The sequence below is a fragment of the Hemiscyllium ocellatum genome, unplaced genomic scaffold (genome assembly GCF_020745735.1).
Source record: "Hemiscyllium ocellatum isolate sHemOce1 unplaced genomic scaffold, sHemOce1.pat.X.cur. scaffold_2014_pat_ctg1, whole genome shotgun sequence".
In the NCBI taxonomy this organism is placed as follows: domain Eukaryota; kingdom Metazoa; phylum Chordata; class Chondrichthyes; order Orectolobiformes; family Hemiscylliidae; genus Hemiscyllium; species Hemiscyllium ocellatum.
The window spans coordinates 52,538-71,000 of NW_026867946.1; the positions used below are offsets into that span (position 1 = coordinate 52,538).

Below are 18,463 nucleotides of genomic sequence, written 5' to 3' on the forward strand. Positions count from 1 at the left end.
GTACAAAGCCACAGTGACTCTCCCTGATCATTCCTTACCTTTCCAAATAGATGGATATCCTGTCCATTCGAACAACTTGCCTGCCTGACTTCAGGCTCACTGTTCTCTTGTTCCATGGCCCCTCCTTACCACCTTTTTTAAAATAATGGCACCTCACCTGTCACTATCAACGATACAAATATCACAGGAGAGGCCCAACAATCACTTCCCTAGATTTCCGGAAAGTTCCAGGATACACCTGATCAGGTTCCAGGGCTTTATCCACCTTGATGTGATTTAAGACATCCAGTCCCACCTCCTCTGTAACATGGACACTTTTCAAGTTATCACTGTTTATTTCTCCAAACTCTCGAGCTTCCATATACTTCTCCAGTAAAAATGACGTGAAATATTTGCATATATTTCACACTCTCTGTGATTCCATAGACAGCCTTGTTGACCTTTAAGCGGTCCTATTCTCTGGTCCAGTTAATCTTTTGTCTGTGATATATTTGTTTAATCTCTTTGGATTCTATTCCAGGACATCCCAGAAAGGCCTACTTCAAGGACCGTAACTTTCCTCCGACTTGATCAACAATGCCCTCCAACACATACCCTCCACTTCCCGCACCTCCACCTTTACCCCACCCCTCCAGCCACAATAAAGAATACAGCCCTGGGGTCTTCATCTTCCACCCCACTAATCTCCAGATACAGCGCATTAACCTCTTATTTCTGCTACCTAAAGTCAGACCCCACCATAGACATATTTCCCTCCCCACCGCTATCTGCGTTCCACAGAGACCATTCCCTCTGCACCTCCCTTGTTAGGTCCACAGCCTCCCACCAACACATGCTCCACACCTTTGACCTTCCCTTACCGCCACGGGAAATGTAAAACGTTCAGCCACACGTCACTGAGCTCTGTCCAGGACCTCAAAACGATCTTTTCACATCAGGCAGAGATTTGCCTGCACATCCCAAAACCTCATATACTGCATCTGGACACTATGGGAAATTTAACATGGTTCATCCAACTAACCTACACATCTTTGGACTGTAGGAGTAAATTTGAATATCCGAAGGAAACCCTCACAAACACTGGGGAGAATGTGCCAACTCCAACACAGACAGTTGCCTGAGGCTGGTATCAAACCCAGGTCTCTGTTGCTGAGGAAGCAGCGCTAACCACTGAGCCACAATACTGTTGGATCTTTGGTGCTGATGTGCTGCCCCACTGATAACTCAGTCATTCACCCTGCATCATTTCCTAAGAGGCAGTGATGATGGAGTGAAATTATCACTAGACAGTTAATCCAGAGACCCAGATAACGTTCTGGGGACCTGGGTTTGAATCCCATCACGGCAGATTTTGGAAAGTGAATTCAATAAATATCTGGAAAAAATAATCTAGTGACGACAAGGAATCCATTGTCAATTGTTGAAAAAACCCATGTGGTTCACTCATGACCTTTAGGGAAGGAAAATGCCATCCTTACCTGGTCTGGTCTGCATGGGACTCCAGACCTATAGCAACGTGGTTGATTCTTAACTGCCCTCTGGGTAAACGCAGCAATAAATGCTGGCCGAGCCAGTGACAGCCTCATCCTGTGAATGAATAAAGGAAACAGGTCAGGTTTTGTTCCTTCTCTAGTAGGTACATCCTACAAACTCAATCAGAAATGTTCTCGTACACACTGAACAAATACATTTCCATCCAAGCCCTTAACACTACAGCACTCCGAGGCCATGTTGGTAAAGTTAAAACCACTTATCATTGCAACTATATTTTTACAGATAACTGAGGTCTGCCGGTAAAATGGTGTCTCAATTCCCCGCTGACTATTGGGAGAGAGTCTATAATACAATCCCAGTAAGATGGTCATCCCTTTCTTATTTCTCAGTACCACCCAAATAACTTGCCTGGATGTACTCCCAGGAATATCTCCCGAAGCCCAGCCATAATGTTATCCCTAATCAAAAACACCTCTCCCCCTGCTCTGTTGTCCCCTTGCTATAACATCTATACCCTGGAACATTAAGCTGCTAGTCCTATCCATCCCTGAGTGCTGCCTCTGTAGTTGCTGTTATATCCCAGTGCTATGTTCAAAACCATACCCTGAGCCCACCTGCCTGACCTGTCAGGTCTCTTGCACTGAAATAAATGCAGTGCAACTGGTCCGTCCCACCTCATTCTGTAGCTTGCTCTTGCCTGCCTTGACAGTCTGATCTGGTGAACAGTACCAGCCTCAGACTCACCTCTTTTCTCACTATCTCTTTAGGATTACCCCGACTCCCTCACTGGTTTAATGCCTCCCGAGTGGCACTAGCAAATCTCCCTGCTCCTCAGGACCCCATGCTTTCCCCTTCCTATGCCATTGGTACCAATGTACAATGTCCTCCCACTGGTTATTTTCCCCTTTGAGAATGTTCTGCTCCCTCTGAGAGACATCCTTGACACTGGCACCAGGGCAGCACCACCCCATTCTGATGTCTCACTGTTAGCTGCAGAAACGGCAGACTGTGCCCCTGACGAGAGAGTCCCCTATCACCATCGATCGTGTGGAACTGGATATACCTCACATTATGTTAGAAGCCAGTCTCAGTACCAGTAACTTGGCTGTCAGTGCTACTTTCCCCTGAAAGTCTATTACCACCTACATTTTCCAAAACAGTACACTTGTCTGAGATGGGGATAGCCACAGGAGACTCCTGCAGTACCTACCTACCCCTCCTAGCTTTTCTGGAGGTAACCCACCTACCTGACTGTATCTGCAGTATCCTGAGACTGCCGCCTATCACACTCCCCGGCTCCTGTCAATTCCTCACTGCCTTTAATCACTCCTCCACCAATCCATGTGATCCAATAGGATTTGCAATCACACTTCTTGCAGACAAATCATCAGGTTCATTGAAACTCTCCCTAATCTTCCGCACCCGACAGGAACAGTAGGCCACTCTACAACAGGCCATCTCTCCGCCTTAACAACCTACAGACCAAGACAAAGGCACAGTCTTACTGCTCGAAAAATACTGCCCGAGAATAACTTATTGCTTACGTTTTATATCTTAAACATTTAATCAAGAGACCGTAAGACATTAAAAAGAAATCCTCACCCGACTCATGATTGTAGATTTAATAAAATAAAACTGACTAAGATCGATATTTGAAGAGACTGAAACTCACTGAGCTGATCCCCGGCTCTGAGTACTTCCAAGGGTGAGGTCTCTCTGAGGGCAGCTGTGAAATGTCACTGTTTCTCTTCTCTGCCCACCCCATTTCAAGAGAGGTTTTTAACTTCATAGCAAGTCAGCACAGAGAGGTCACTGCTTGGTTTTATTCACTGGAGGGTACCTTTGCTGCCCAGACCAGTATTTATTGGCCACCTTTACTTGTCTTGGAGAAAGTGGTGGTTAACCGCCTCCCTGAAATGCTGCAGTCCATGTACACCACAGTGATGTTTGGACAACAATCCCCCTCCGGCCCCACAACCCTCCCTGTCTCTGTAATCCCCCTCCGGCTTCACCACCCTCCCTGTCTCTGTAATCCCCCTCCGGCTTCACCACCCTCCCTGTCTCTGTAATCCCCCTCCGGCTTCAGAAATTACATGTCCGTGGCATAAGATTTTTATTTGGATTCGTTTTTGTTTACTAAGCCCCACCCCCACAAAAAAAGTCAAATATTTCACCCCCAAACAAATTTCTGTTGATTGACCTTTTGGAGAGGCCGACACATGGACACCGCAGTATTTTATCTCACATTGTACACGTAGAATGATGGAACTTGCTTTTGAATATTGCTAAAAAAGGAAGGCAATGGCTTAATGGTCTTCCTGCCAGATGATTGAAATGTACAGTGTTCCGATGATTAGGGTTAGAATCCCAACATGGCTGATGGCAGCATCGGAATCCAATACAATCGAGAATGAAAAGGCGAATGATGACCATGAAACTATTGTCAATTGTTAGAAAACCCAACTGGTTCACTCATGTCCTGTCGGGAAGGAAACGGTCATCCTCACCTGGTCTGGCCTACATGTGACTCCAGACCCACAGCAATGTGGTTAACTCTCAACTGCCCTCAGGAAAAATACATTAAAAACTGTTCACAAATACCCCGCTGGTATCACTTAAAAACTGGCTGTTCCCAATGGGACCATGTGAATTTCTGAACGGCCTGAACTAAAACGGAGTTTCAGCTTCACCTTCTCCCCGTCTCCCCTCACTCTGTTTACACCCAACTCCAGAACACTCTCATTGAGCCAAGCAGCCCTCACAGTGCAGCCCTGTCATTGTCTGCTCACACCTACACTGCCCTCAGCCTCCTGTACTGTTCCAGTTTATCTCAATGGGAGCTCAGGGACAGCATCTCATCTTTCAGTTCAGCCCTTTGTAACCCCAGAGTCAACATGGACCTCAGCAGTTTCTGAATGAACAGACAGTTGTCAGAAGCTGGAACATCCCACCTGAAAAGGTGCTGGAATTTGAGTCTAAAAGGAGTTTTAATGGGAAGTTTGCAGGTAATTGAAAATATCAAGTTTACAGGTTAACATCATGAAGTGGGTGATTGGGTCTAAATCTGAGAGTTCTTACAAAGAGACAAGGTGTAATTTGGATAAATCTGTGCTCCCTCTCAGGGCAATATCTCCTTCCTCAGCTGCAGGGCCCAGAACAGAGCACACACCCAAAGGGTGATCCAACCACGAATTTGTACATCTTTCTGCTTAACAAAAATATTGGAGATATTTTCCCACAAACAGAACTGACAAACCTTTCTCCTTCCACAGTTAAATGCCAATGATATTCAGATCCTGATGACTCCATTGACTGTAAAAACTTGCTTTTGAGATCCCAACCTCAATTATTCTGATTTAATATCCTATGAAATAAATTGACAAAACAAAACAGAATATAAAGACATACCTTTCTCTTGGTTTGTGCTTGATGTGTAAATGCCTCTCCTAAAATCACATGCCCCCCCTCCCCTAGGAAGAGGACATGTCCATGCCCCTCACTGTATCTTGCCCCAATAAAGATGGCGGCCATATCCCAGGACCTATCACCGCCTGAGGGCCGCAGCCATTTTCCCATCTGCTGCAAACGCGGGATTAAGAGTTTCTAATTCAGACTACCGACCCGTACAGAGTGTAATTAAAACTTCCCAGTCTGAAGTGACTCATTACCTCTGCCTCTGAGGCCACTCTCCCCTTCCCTGTTTGCCTCTCCCACATTCACCAACGGCCGAGTCACGTGACACTGCACAGGCGGAGTTACTGGTGACGTGTCATCCCACTGGCCACGCCCCTCATTCACTCCCATTGTTTGGATGACCAGCTGGTTCCACTTCGTCCACCAGTCCCACCCCCTTTTCCTATTGGTCCGAAGCTGCCATCAATCAGCTGGACCCCATTGTGAGGTCAGTGGTAGGATCCTCCCCCTGCCTGAATCAAACCCGGAAGGTGGATGGATGGTGTCAATCAGGAACAACAAGCAGGAGGTGCTGGGAAAGCTCAGCAGGTCTGGCAGCATCTGGGAACAGAAATCTGTCCAGTGGCCCTTCCTCAGAACCGATGGGAGCTGGGAACATTAGAATCCTGGCAGTGTGGAAACAGGCCATTCGGCCCAAAAGTCCACAGCGTCCCTCCGAATGGTATCCCACCCAGACCCATTCCCCTACCCTATTACTGTATATTCCTCCTGACTAATGCACCTCACCTACACATCCCTGAGCATTATGGGAAATTTAGCTTGGCCAATTCAACTAACCTGCAGATCTTTGTAGTGCAGGAGATAGGGGTTAAAGAGTAAATAATAGGCAGGGACAGAACCCAAAGAGAGACAGGAACATTTGGAAAGACAAAGGAGTGGATTACGAACTGGCTGGGAGGGTGCATAGCTGTTAATGGAGGGGACAGGAACCTGTGTCTGGCAGCATCTCAGTGGAGGTGGCGGAAATGGCGACTGATGATCTACGTTTTGCTGCAAAAACAGACCCGAGCTTCCAGCTGCCTGTGAGTATAACACACGAGCCTGTTCCCTGGCCAACGTCTCTGTCTCATGCTTACTGCAGTGTTCCAGTGAGGCCAGAACATACCAAATGGCCCGTATTTCAAGGACTGCAATTTCCCCTCCCATGTGGCCAATACCATCCACTATATCTCCTCCACTTCCTGCACCTCTGCCTTTGAAACCCACATCTCCAACTGCAACAAGGATAGACCACCCCTCTTCCCCCGCCAAGTCCTTAACTTCCACCCAGATACAACACATCATCCTCTGCCGTTTCCACAAGCTACAATCAGACCGCACCACCAGATTCTTAAGGGGTTTGACAGAAGAAATACTGATGTGTCTGAGGATAAATACAGAGGGGGGAGTTTGAAACCAGATTCTGAGTCAGTCACAGAATCAAGGGTTCTGTTTCGGATTCATCAAGTTTAAGGGAACACGGTAAGGGGTTTCAGTAGCAATGGATCTGGAGTGAGGAGGAGACAAGCAACATTTAAGAGATTGGAATTCCTGGTGTTTGGGATTGTGTAGATGTCTGATCAGAAGGTCAGCTTCACATCAGATACAACTGTAATATTGTGAAGAGTGTAGTTCTGCTGCATCGTTCCCAGTGAGAGGGAGGGGCTCAGCAGTAAGGGAAAGGAATTTGTCAGACAATGGGTTTAACCATTACAATGTTTCATTGGAGGAAACTGCACCTAATCGAGTAGTGGGAATGTGGTAAGCAGTTTGATAACTGAGTAACAGTGGAGTAATGGAGAGGGATGATGGGGAGGGAGAGAGAGCTGGGCATCGTCAGTGTACATGTGAAACCCAACATGGTGCTTTTGCACAATGGCACCTCCTGGCAGTATGTACGTGAGATACAGGAGGGGCCAAGGACACCAAATGCAAGGAATTCAGAAAGGAAAGGGAGAGAGTGGAGATGGAGCAGGATTTTGGGAGAGAAGGATAAAACCAGAAAAGACAGAACAAGGAACAATATTGGTGAATCAGTGAGGGGGACTGATGAGAAGGAGGAGGAAAGAGAGTTGGAAAGTCTATAGTTTAGTGAAATTAGGGTAAAGGGTCAAGATGAGTTCTGATAAGGCTTGACAAGAGACTGGAAGAAGATGTAAGTTTAGGACAAAAACCAGGAACACCATGTGAGGCAGTTTGACTCTGTGGGCTAGTGAGAGGGAGGGAAGCAGCAGATTGGATTATCTCAGTCTTAGTGACAGAGAAACTCCATGTGCTCCAAACTCTTCTTGTTGGAGGGAAGGATGGAGGAGACAGGAGGATGGACAGTGTTTCACAAAGAAACAAAACCTGGGTAAGTGATATTTAAAGAGAGTGAACAAACCTAATATATTTAACTTTTATCCAAAATATTAAAACAAATGACTGAAGTCCTGGTTCGAATCCCAACTTGGCAGATGGTGGAATCTGAATTCAAGAAAAAATAACTGGAATTAGGAATCTCCTGATCTCCATGAAACCATTGTCAATGGCAAAAAAAATCCTGCCAACCCGACAGTGGCCCAGCCAGCTACTCACTGTATTCATCACTGCAAAGTCTCAAGAAAGGAATGAAACTGGATGGTCCACTCGGTATCTAACAGGGCACCAGAAAATACAACCACAGAATCATCCCTCTCGATGGTGCAATGTCCTCCAGACTAACATCTGGAGTTTGGTGCCAAAATGTGCAGAGCTGTCCCACAGACCAATCAAGGAACAGCCTGACATACTCATACTCATGAAATCAACCCTTACAGACAATGCTGAAAATGTGTTGCTGGAAAAGCGCAGCAGGTCAGGCAGCATCCGAGGAGCAGGAAAATCAACGTTTTAGGCATGAGCCCTTCTTCAGGAGCCCTCTTACAGACAATGACCAGACACCACCATCACCATCCCTAGATATTGAGATTGTGATGATGGAAAAGCACAACAGGTCAGGCAGCATCCGAGGAGAAGGAGAATCGACGTTTCGAGCCTAAGCCCTTCATCAGCCTGACCTGCTGTGCTTTTCCAGCACCACACTCTCGACTCTGATCTCCAGCATCTGCAGTCTTCACTTTCTCCTGAAATCTCTGGATATGTCCTGTCCCACCAGCAGGACAGATCAGGCAGAGGTGGTGGCACAGACAGGGAGGATTTGCCCTCGGAGTACTCAGCATTGACTCCGGATACCAGGAAGTCTCATGGCTCCTGCTGATTACCACGTACCGTCCTCCCTTGGCTGATGAATCACTTCTCCTTCATGTTGAACAACATTTGAAGGAAGTACTGAGGAAGTAAAATGGTGTTAAACGTACTCTGGGTACAGGATTTCAATGTCCACAATCGAGACGAGCTCTGCAACAGAATTACTGACTGAGCTGGTCAGGTCCTAAAGGATATAGCTGCTCAACTGAGTCTGCAGTGGGTGGTGAGGGAACCAACAAGAGTGTAAAACATACTTGATCTCATTGTTATGAATTGACCAGCGGCAGATACATCTGTCCATGACAATATCGGTAAGAGCGACCATCACACATTCCTTTTGGAGTCACAAGTTTTGGCTTAAAGTTGAGAAAAACCTCCATTGTGTTGAGTGACACGATCACCGTTCTAAATGAGACAGACTTTGAAGAGGTGTAGAATCTCAAACTGGATATCTCTGAGGCACTGTGGGACATCAACAGCAGCAGAACTGTACTCCAGCACAATCTGTAATCTCATGGGTTTGTAAATCCCGCTCTCACCCATCACAATGGACAGGAAAGGAGGGCATGCCATGAGCAGCACCAGGCATACCTAAAAATGAAGTGCCAACCTGGTGAAGCTACCAAACAGGACCATCTGCATTTCAAACAGCATCAGCAGCAAGCAGCAGAGCTAAGTGATCCCACAACCAATGGATCAGATCAGAGCTCTGCAGTTCTGCCACACCCAGTTGTGAGCAGCGATGGACAATGAAACAACTCACTGCAGGAAGCATCACAGATATCCCCACCTTTACTGATGGAGGAGCCTCACATATACAAGCACCAGATAAGATAACAGCATTTGCAGCAATCTGCAGCCAAAAGTGCAAAGTGGGATGATCCATCTCAGCCTTCTCCAGTGGTTTCTAACATCACAGATGTGAGTTTTAAGCCAGTTCTATTTAGTTTGAATAACACCAAGAAGTGGTTAAGTAGTGCAAAGGCTATCGGCACTGTCAATATTCTGGCAATAATACTGATGGCTTGTGCTCCAGAACTTGCCACCCACCAAACCACGTACCGCTCCAGCACTGGCACCTACCGACAATGTGGAACATTGCCCAGGGATGTTCAACACAAAAACACAGGGCAATCCAACCCAGGCAATTTCCATCTATCAATCCACACTCGATCAGCAGGAAAGTGATGGAAGATGTCATTAACAGGGCTACCAAGTAGCAGCTGCTCAGCAACAGCCAGCTGAGTGACACACATTTTAGGCTCCACCAGGGCCACTCAGCTCCCGATTGTGTTACTGCCCTGATTCACAACTTGACAACCAGCCGAATCCCAGAGGTGAGGTTAGAGTGACAGCCCAGTCCCACTACAAGATCACTAATTCTAGCTGATTCTACCCTTGTCTCTGCTCATATACTCTCATCCACCTTGAGTTATTTCCAGACTTCATTATCCAAACACACTCCTGGCCAACTTCCTACATTCAACCTCCCTGTAATCTCAAGAAAATCTAAATCTCTGCTGCCCAAGTACTCCCTCGTACCAAAACTTGCTGATCCATCAAAAAGCTCCTATTCATGATCAACAACCTAGAGCCACAGAGATGTACAGCATGGAAACAGACCCTTCAATCCAACCTGTCCATGCCGACCAGATATCCCAACCCAATCTAGTCTCACCTGCCAGCATCCGGCCCACATCCCTCAATTTAAAATTCTCACCCTTGATGTAATTCCTGGGTGTGACCATCCCCAGCTCGCTGTATCTCACACCCTTTGAGACCTCGACAACCGATTCTGTTCGAGACTCCCAATGATCTGTTAATTCATTACCTCACCTGTGTGGCTGCTTTTACAGTTACCAAAGCAACAAGGTCTGAAATTCACAGCCAAAACCTCACAGGTCTGCTTTCCTCCTTTAAGACATTCCTCAAAACCTGCTTATTTGGCAATGCTTTTGGTCAGCTGACCTAATATCATCCTTCTCTGCCCTTATGTCTAAAGTTCCCAATAATATTTTTGTGAAATTATAAGCAGGATAATAAAACTACAAACTGTTCTTGATTTGGACATGATCTTCAAATCATCACTGTTGCTGTAATGAGAAATCTGTAATGTCTCTTACCCAACCACATTGTGGGAGCCCCTTCACCACACAAACTGCAGCTGTACAAGAAAGTCAAACATCACCCTCTCCCCAGGCAACAGGGCTTTGGCATTAATCACTGGTATCTGTGGAAGGAGGAACACAGTTGATGTTTCAGGGAGTACAACACAGATTACAGGGAACGAAAATGATGCAGAATTTATAGTCAGAAATGGAAGGAAAATACACTTGCTCATTGGAAAAAAAGAAATCTTGACTGGCAAAGATTTTCCAAAAAAAAATTAATAAGCATCACATGGTCAGGGGCTGGGCGACAGTGAAAAATTAACTTACAAAAATGTCTGTAATAGTAAAATACACCTATTGTTCGAGACGGAGGAAGCTAGATATTGACAAATTGGTCATGAGGGAGCCCAGAGATGAAGCAGAACAGTATAAGCTGTTATGATCCCACAGTCATAGAGATGTATAGCATCGACACAGACCCTTCGGTCTAACTCATCCATGCCAACCAGGTATCGGAACCTAATCTATTCCCATTTGCCAGCACTTGGCCCATATCCTTGTTAACGCTTCCTAATCATATCATGTGTCTATTTAGATGTCTTTAACAAGTTTTTACTGTACTAGCTTCCACCATTTCCTCTGGCAGCTCATTCCACCCACTGCATGAAAGAGTTGTCCTTTAGGCCCCGTTGAAATTTTATCCATCCACTCTAAAGCAATGCCCTCTACTTCTGGACACCACAACTCCGGGGAAAACACCTGGTTCATTTACTCCATTCATGCCCCTCATGATTGTATAAACCCCCATAACATCACCGCACAGTTTATGGCACTCCAGGGAAAACAGCCCCAGCCTTTTATACCTCAACCTGCAGCTCAATCTCAAACCCTAACATCTTTTTTGAAACCTTTCAAGTTTCACAGCACCCTTCTAATAGGAGGCAGGCCAGAACTGCACACAATATTCCAAAAGTGGTCTAACGAATGCCCTGTACAGCAACATGACCTCCCACATCCTATACTCGACGCTCGAACAAAGAAAGGAAAATATACTGAACACATTCTCCATCATCCTATCTACCTGCAACTTGACTTGCAAGGACTATGAATCTGCAGTCCAAGTTCTCGTTGTTCCACAAACATCTCCAGGGCCTTGCCATTCAGTGTATAAGTCCTGCCTTGTTTTGCTTTTCCAAAATGCAGCACCTCACATTTATCTAAATTATACCCCATCTCATCAAAATCTCATTGTAATCTGAGGTAGCCTTCTTCATTATCCACAATACCTCCAATTTTGTATGACCTGCAAACTCATTTACGATATCAAATCATTTAAATGAATGATGAAACAAATCCAGAAATAAACATCCATTTCTCTGAGTTTGAATGTGCTCTGTGTAAATTCTACCCAATGACTCTGTACCAGAGAAAGGCTGCACATGCGCCTGGCTGCACCTTGCCCCCTACAAAGCTGGCGGCGCCGCACGTGTCCAGTGAATTCTTGCCCCGAATAAAGATGGTGGCGCGCACTCATGCCTGCAGCCACATGAGGCAATTCCCTGTTTACTGAAAACATGAGACTGGGACGCTACAAAAATGTATGTTTTCCGATGTGCACATTTTGTTTGTAAAACCTCTCCGCTCATACAGAACCTCTCTCACCTCCTGCGGTTCCAGACAGCCTTGATGTTTGTGAATACCTATTCTCTGCCTGGTTACTCGTTTGTCCTTCGTGTATTTGTACATTCACTTTGGATTCTCCTTAAACCCATTTCCTAAAGCTATCTAATGTCCCCTTTTTGCCCTCCTGGTTTACCTCGAGTATACTCCTACTGCCCTTCTACTCCTCTAGGGATTCTCACAAACGCAGCTGTCTGTACCTCCCATATGCCTCCTTCATTTTCTTGACCAGGCCCACAATTTCTTTCGTCAGGCAGCATTCCCTACACCTCCCTGCCTTGGCCTTAACAGGAACATACTGTCTATATACTCCCATTGTCACAGGCCTATGGAGGCAATGGCAGATGAGGACAGAGAAGCAATCATTCCCAGTAAAGAGGCAATGTTGGGAAAGATAACAGCCTCAAGTTAGATGGGTCTCCTTGCCGTGATGGAATGCATCCCAGGGACGAAAGGAGATGGGGGGGAATAACAAATAAACTTGTGATAATTCACTAAAATTTGTTTGATTCTGGAATGGTTTTGACAGACTGGAAGCTGCAAATTGGTACCACTATTTTTCAAAAAGGACCTGTTAACTTAACTTCTGTAGTGGAGAAAATGCTTGAATCTCTCAAGGAAGTAGTGGTGAGAAATCTGGGTAGAAATTGTCTCATTTCGCAGACACAGCATGGATTCATGAAAGGCAGGTCACTTTTAATGGATTGACTGGAATTATTTGAGGATACGACGAGCGCTTTGGACAAGGCAGACTCGGTGGATGTGGTGTACCTCGATTTCCAGAAGGTATTCGATACGTTGCCACACAAAGGGCTGCTGTACAAGGTAAAGATGCACAGCATTATGGGTAATGTTTTCTCATTGATACTGCATCTGTTCACCAACAAAAAAACGTGGATAAATGGGTGTTTGGATTAGTGTTGGCGTCAGAGTTCACATTTGATACAAAGATGAGTAAAGCAATGTCTGCAGAGGCCACTGTAAGTCTGTACAGGGATACAGACAGGTTACGTGAGTGCGTAAGGATCTAGCAGATGGAGGTCATCCATTTTGGTCGGACTAACAGCAAACTGGATGATGAAATGATAAACATGCAGCATGCTGCTGTGCAGAGGGAGCTGGGTGTCCTTGTGCATGAATCACAGGAAGTTGGTTTGCAGTTACAGCAGGTAATTATGGCAGTGAAGGGAATATTGTCCTTCATTGCTAGAGGGATGGTTATGCTGCAGGTGTACCGGGCGCTGGGGAGGCCACACCTGGAGTACTGTAGACAGGATTGGTCCACTTACATTATCCAGGATGTAAGGCGCTGGAGGGGGTGCAGAGGAGGGTCACTAGTTTGAGTTGGGAGTTGAGAGGGTTGGTGTATGTGGAGAGATTGAGAAAACTGGTTCTATAGACATTGTAATTAAGAAGAATTTGGATAGGAAACAAATAAAATTATGAAGGGGGTAAGAAAGATAGAAGCAGGGAGGCTATTTCCACTGGGGCCGGGTCAAACTAGAGCATAACCTCAAAATAAGGGGGAGCAGATTTAGGACTGAGTTCAGGAGGAGCTTCTTCAGCTAAAGGGTTGTGAATCTGTGGAATTCCCTGCCGAATAAAGCATTTGACGTTATCAACTTGAATGCCTTTAAGGCAAAATGTAGATTTGTGAACAGGAAAGGAATTAAGGGTTATGGTGAGAGAGTGGGAAATTGGAGCTGAGGCCATGAAAAGATCTTAGTGAATGGTAGAGGAGGCTGGAGGGGCCAGTTGAAAGTTCTTGCCTTGTGCCATCAAAATTGGACTTTGTCCAATTCAGAACCTGAACGTTTAGATCTGGTCTATTATGTTCTGTAACTATTTTAAAACTAGTATAAATATCAGAGAATTCCAAACAGTGTGGAAGCAGGTCATTCAGCCCATCATATTAATACTGACCCTGAGAGCCTCCTAACCTCCCCCTGTAACATTGCATTTCCCAGGGCAACCCAACCTACACATCCCTGAACATTATGGGCAATTCAGCCTGGATAATCCACCCAACCTGCACGTCCCTCAACACTGTGGGCAATTCAGCCTGGATAATCCAACCTACCCTGCACATCTTTGGACTGTGGGAGGAAACCAGAGGACCCAGACGAGATCCATGCAGAATACCCCAATAAGGTGACCATCCCTTTCTTATTTCCCAGTTTCACCTAAATAACTTCACTGGGCGTACTCCCAGGAATATCCTCCCTAAGCAAAAACATAAGCTATCTCAAATCAAAAATGCCCCTCCCCCTCCTCTCCTGTCCCGCTTTCTATTCTTCCTATAGCATCTATACCCTGGAACATTAAGCTGCCAGTCCTATCCATCTCTGAGTGATGCCTCTGTAATTGCGATAATATCCCAGTGCCATGTTCAAAACCATACCCTGAGCTCATCCGCCTTCCCTGTCAGGCCTCTTGCATTGAAGTAAATGCAGTGCAACTGCTCAGTCCGACTTCATTCAGCCCATCATATTAATACTGACCCTTGCCTGCCTTGACTATTTAACTTCTGAACGGTACCAGCCTCAGACATACCTCTTTTCTCACTATCTTCTTGGGTTTACACCCACTCCCTCACAGGTTTAATACCTCCTGAGTATCACTAACAAATCTCTGTGCCTGGATATTAGACACCTTCCAATTCAGGTACAATCCATCATTCTTATGCAGGTCAACTCTACTCCAGAGGAGATCACAATGATCCAAAAATGTGAATCCTTTTCCCCCGCACCAGCTCCTTAGCCACTCATCCAGCACCACCTCCTCCTCTGTAATATGGACATTTTTCAAGATGTCACCATTTATTTCCCCACATTCTATATCTCCCATGTACTTCTTCATAGTAAACATGATGCAAAATACTTGTCTCCATATCTCGCCTATCGCCTGCAGCTCCACACAATGGCTGCCTTGCTGATCTTTGAGGGTCACCTCTCAGTCTTTGACTCTCCAGGGAAATTAAACCTGGCCTATTCAGCCTCACCCTGTAGCCCAAATCCTCCAACCCCAGCAAAGTCTTAGTAAATCTTGTCTGAACTCTTTCAAGATTCACAACATCCTTCCCAGAACAGGGAATTTCGAACCTAAAACATAATTCCTGAAATGGCTTAATCAAGGTCCTGTCCAGCCACAATTTGACGTCCCAGCTTCTGTACACAATGCATTGACCAATCAATATAAGCATAACAAACATCACCTTCATTAGTCTGTCTACCTTCGACTCGACTTTCAAGGAACAATGAACCTGCTCTCCATGGTCTCTCTGTTCAGCAACATTCCCAAGGACTTTACCATTAAGTGTATAAGTCCCGCCCTGACTTGCCTTTCCAAAATCCAACAGCTTACATTTGTCTAAATTGAACCCAGTCTGCCATTCCTCGCCCCAATGGCCCATCTGGTCAAGATCCTGTTGCATTCTAAACTAACCTTCTTCATTGTCCACTACACCTCCAATTTTGGTGTCTTCTGTAAACCTACTGACCATATCTCATATATTCACATCCGAGGCATTTATTTAAGGATCCAATATCCATTCCTGCAGCACACTGGTGCTCACAGCCCTCCAGACCACAAAGCAACCCTCCATCACCACCCTCTGCCTCCTACCTTCAAGCCAGTTTTGTATCCAAAAGGCAAGTTCTCCCAACATTTCATGTTATCTAACCTTGCTAACGAGTCTGCTTTTTGGAACATCATTCAGTGTCCATATAGACAACGTCCACAGTCTACCTTAAAAAAAACTCAATCAAGTTAAAGAGAGAGAATTTCCCACACACAAATACATGTAAATCCTGTCCCTCAGAATCCCTTCCAACAACTTGCCTGCCACTGATTTCAGGCACACTGTTCTTTTGTTCCCTGGCCTTTCCTTACCACGTTTTTAAATAATAGCACGTGTCTTCCAGCACCTCACCTGTCACCAATAACAATATAAATATCTCAGGGAGGGGAACTGTCATCCTTTTCTTGGCTTTCCACAAATGTCTGGGATACACCTTAACAGGTCCCATGGATTTATCCACCTTGCTACGATTTAAGACATCCAGTACTCCCTCCTCTGTAATATGGTCAGGAACCAGGCAGCAGTGGACAATTCATTTACAGGAAGGTCTGTAAACGTAATCATAAAATACTAAAAAGAGCAAAAATAGAGTCAGAGACAAAGGAAGCTAGATAATGAACAAGTGGACATCAAGGAGCCCAGAGATGAATTAGAGCAGTGTTCACTTTTGTAATCCCACAGTCAGAGATGTCTAGCACTGAAACAGACTCTTCAATCCAACCCGTCTATGCCAACCAGATATTCTAACCTAACCTATTCCCATTTGCCAGCACTTTGCCGGCATCCCTCTGAACCCTTCCTATTCAAATGCCTTTGAAATGTTACAATTTTTGTTGCCCTTTAGGATCCTGTTGAATTTTCCCCTCACACCCTAAACCTATATCCTCTAGTTCTGGGCTCCACCACCCCAGGTTAAACACCTTGTCTACTTACGCTATCCTTGCCCCTCACGATTATATGAACCTCTTCAACATCACAACTCAGCCTATGACACTCCGGGGAAAATGGCCCCAGCCTATTATGCCTCTCCCTGCAACTCAAATCCTCCAACCCTGGCAGCATCCTTGAAAATCTATTCTCAAACTTTTCAAGTTTTAGTGCCTCCTTCTGATAAGAGGGAGACCAGAATTGCACACAATATTCCAAATGTGGCCTAACCAATGTCCTGTCCAGCTCCTTTACTCAACACTCTGACCAGTAAAGGGAAGCATACCAAATGCCTTCTTTACTATCCTTTCTACTATTGACTCTACTTTCAAGGAACTGTGAACCTGCATTCCAAAGTCTCTTTGTTCAACAAGACTCTCTAAGACCTGACAATTCAGTGTGTGAGTCTTGCTCTGATTTGCTTTTCTAAAATGCAGCACCTCACATTTATCTAAATTAAACCCTATCTGCCACTCCCCAGCCCCTTGGTCCATCTGATCAATATTCCATTGTATTCTGAGACAACCTTTATCACTGACCACAATACCTCCAATTTTGGTGTCACCTGCAAACTTACTAACTGTACCACCTCTATTCACATCCAAATCATTTAAATGAATGACGAAACAAACCCAGAGAAAAAATATCCATTTCTCTGGGTATGAATGTGCTCTGTGTAAATCCTGCCCTATGACTCTCTATCAGGGACAGCTGCACATACTCCCCTCTGAACTTTGCCCCCTACAAAGATGGCGGCTGCACGTGTCCAGTGAATCGTTGCCCCAAATAAAGATGGCGGCACTTACTCGATTCAATCACATGATGAGTCATTTTCCCATTTACTGCAAAAAACGAGACTAAGTTTCAAATTTGTATTTTCCGATGTGCACCAAATGTTTGTAAAACCTCTCAGCCCAGACCAGCACCATTTCCCTCCCGCTTCCGGCTGGTTATTTCTTTCCTTACCGACAGCTCTCCGCCCGCACAGCCGCGCTGTCCGTGAGGATGATCACGTGGTATAGCCAAGTCCCGCCTCTCATTCACTCTGATTGGTCGGATGGCCAACTGCCCAGCCAGGTCCTCCAGCTCCGCCCCTGTCCTTCCATTGGTCCGCCGCTGACATCAATCATCCGGGTACCATTGTTGGCTGGAGCATGCGTACTGCTTCGTGGCTTTTGTTGCTGTTCATAAACAAGAGTGAGGGACAAACTTAAAAACACACAACCACCTGATGAAGCAGCAGCAGCGCTAGTGCTCCCAAATAAACCTGTTGGACTATAACCTGGTGTTCTGTGAATTTTAATTTTGTCCATGCTAATCCAACACCAGCACCTCCAAGTCACGAGTGAGGGAGGAATGTATAACATAAGAACTAGGAACAGGAGAAGGCCATCCTGCCCTTTGAGCTTGCTCTGCCATTCAATAAGATCATGGCTGATCATTTCGTGGACGCAGAACCATTTACCCAAGTTCTCACCGTATTCCTTAATTAATTATTTCTTTTTTGAAAAAAAGCTACCTTAGCTTTAAAAACGTTTACTGAACTAGCATCAATTACTTCCCTGAGCAATGAATTCCATTTAGGTTTAGAAGTTCCTTCTCAATTCAGTCCTAAATTTGCTGCCTCTAATCTTGAGTTGATGCCCTCTTGTCCTAGATTCACCTGCCAGTGGAAACATCCTCTCTACTTCTATTTTATCCATTTCATTCATTATTTTATGTTTCCATTCTTCTGAACTCCAATGAATATTACCACAATCTACTCAGTCTCTGTTAAGCCAAAACCCTCAACTCTGGAATCAACTTTTAACCTCCTCTACACCCCCTCTAGTGCCAGTACATCTTTTCTCAAATTGAAGTAATTATCTCTTTTTAAATGTTATTCCAACCAAACAGTATGACATTACATTTATGAACATTATATTCCACAGGACTGACCATTGCTCATTCAATGTATCTATGTTCCTATGCAAAGTTTCACAGTCCTCGT

At 45.2% G+C, this 18,463-nt stretch overlaps 1 long non-coding RNA gene across 1 annotated transcript in view; it reads right to left on the reverse strand.

Moving 5' to 3' along the window:
• LOC132810818 (uncharacterized) overlaps positions 1–17,483 on the reverse strand; it is a 46,710-nt gene extending 29,227 nt beyond the window's left edge. Inside the window, exons 1-2 of the long non-coding RNA XR_009643114.1 lie at positions 17,440–17,483; positions 1,479–1,587 (exon numbers count right to left, since the gene is read on the reverse strand). This is a non-coding gene — a long non-coding RNA (uncharacterized LOC132810818). The remainder of the gene's footprint in view (positions 1–1,478; positions 1,588–17,439) is intronic.
• Between the last annotated feature and the right edge of the window lie 980 nt (positions 17,484–18,463).